This window comes from Mustela nigripes, chromosome 2, assembly GCF_022355385.1.
Source record: "Mustela nigripes isolate SB6536 chromosome 2, MUSNIG.SB6536, whole genome shotgun sequence".
Classification (NCBI taxonomy): domain Eukaryota; kingdom Metazoa; phylum Chordata; class Mammalia; order Carnivora; family Mustelidae; genus Mustela; species Mustela nigripes.
The window spans coordinates 17,931,745-17,933,593 of NC_081558.1; positions in this window are offsets into that span (position 1 = coordinate 17,931,745).

Below are 1,849 nucleotides of genomic sequence, written 5' to 3' on the forward strand. Positions count from 1 at the left end.
TGGTTTCTGGTTGCAAGGCTATTTACCCTTCTGGGGTAGGACATGTAGTAGCGGCACTACTCCCCTAACTCTGTAGTTGCAGGGAGAGGTCTCCCATCCTCACCTCTGGGAATATTCCTGTGTGTCTTTAGCCAGAGCCTCTTGGGATGTGACAATGGCTTTATGATCCAATTTACCCTCCTTAATTCTTCTTGGCTTCAAGGCAAGAAGGATGCCTACACATATTAACAGTCAATGATGGCCTTTATAATAGGTGGTCTAATTATCTCATTAGAACATAGAGCCTTGAGGGCCACCTGTGGTGACTCAGTGGGTTAAGCCTCTGCCTTTGACTTAGGTCATGATCTCGGGGTCCTGGGATTGAGCCCCGCATCAGGCTCTCTGCTCGGCGGGGAGCCTGCTTCCCCCCTCTCTCTGCCTGCCTCTCTGCCTACTTGTGATCTCTATCTCTGTCAAATAAATAAATAAAGTCTTTAAAAAAAAAAAAAAAAAAAAGAACATAGAGCCTCGACTGTAGCTCTCTTTATATCTTTTAGCACCTGACACCGGGGATGCACCAGGGCACCCGGAGTGAATGAATCCCATTTTATTTTGTTTTGTTTGAAGAGTTATTTATTTATTTGAGAGAGAGACAGCGTGTGCGAGGGAGAATGAGTGTGCGGAGAGGGACAGAGGGAGAAGGAGAGAGAGAATCTCAAGCCTCCTCCCGGCTGAGTGTGGAGCCAGAAGCAGGGCTTGATCCCACCACCCTGAGATCATGACCTGAGTCAAAAATCAAGAGCAGATACTTAACCGACTGAGCCATCCAGGCGCCCTGTGAATCCTTTTATACCTCTGTCTGCTAAACATCAGAATACTTTTCAGTAATAGCTCTGTATAAATAAGCAATAATTTTTATGTTCTCGATTTATTCTTTAGGTTTATAACAATGTAAAGGGGAAAACATTGAAATTTAAAGTCATTTAAATTCAATAAAATATTATATATATATATATGAACATAGCCTGATCACACTGCTCTGAGGACATCATTAGATTATTACGGCAGTGGTGGTGACCTTTTGGGCTGGACACTAAGCAGCAACACACAACAGAGGCAATATGTGAAGCACATAGCGACCAAATGACACCCGCATGCGGTGCTCCTTTCCTAGATGGTGTTCATTGAGTTAGGTGGTTAATAAGCAAGTCACAGGTAAAGTGCATTCCCCTTGGTTCGTTGCAGGGGCAGTTGTGCAATCCCAACTGTGCCATTTGTTGTATATTGGTCTTGGCCTATCAATGGCCAATGTTGTGGCTAGAGCAGCCCTCCTAGTTCTTGTTATAATTGCAAGATGCTCTTCAGCTGTAACCGTTAGGAAACTCTGAAAGAAAAAAAAAGCAAGTTTATTACTTGTAAGACCTGGGAATTACAAGGCACACTTAGGGCCACACGAGTCCCCAGGAAGAGAGAAGAAGCAAGAGAGAGCAAGCCTGGGGTTCTGCTTTTATTGGGGTCGAGTGTGAGGGCCTAGGCTCACTTATTATTGACAAATTTAAAGGAAGAGGAAAAAACCAAGCGACCCAAATGGTCAGTTACAGAAATCAACCAAGATCTCTAAAACAAAGGATCTTTGGTGGGGGAGGTGGCCTGGCTTTTTTTGTTTGTTTGTTTGTTTTGTTCATAGGGCCTCTCAAGCTTTTGCTCCCCTCTGCCATCCAGGATTTCATCTATTTTTTTTTTTTTTTTTTTTTTTTTAAAGATTTTATTTATTTATTTGACAGAGAGAAATCACAAGTAGATGGAGAGGCAGGCAGAGAGAGAGAGAGGGAAGCAGGCTCCCTGCTGAGCAGAGAGCCCGATGCGGGCC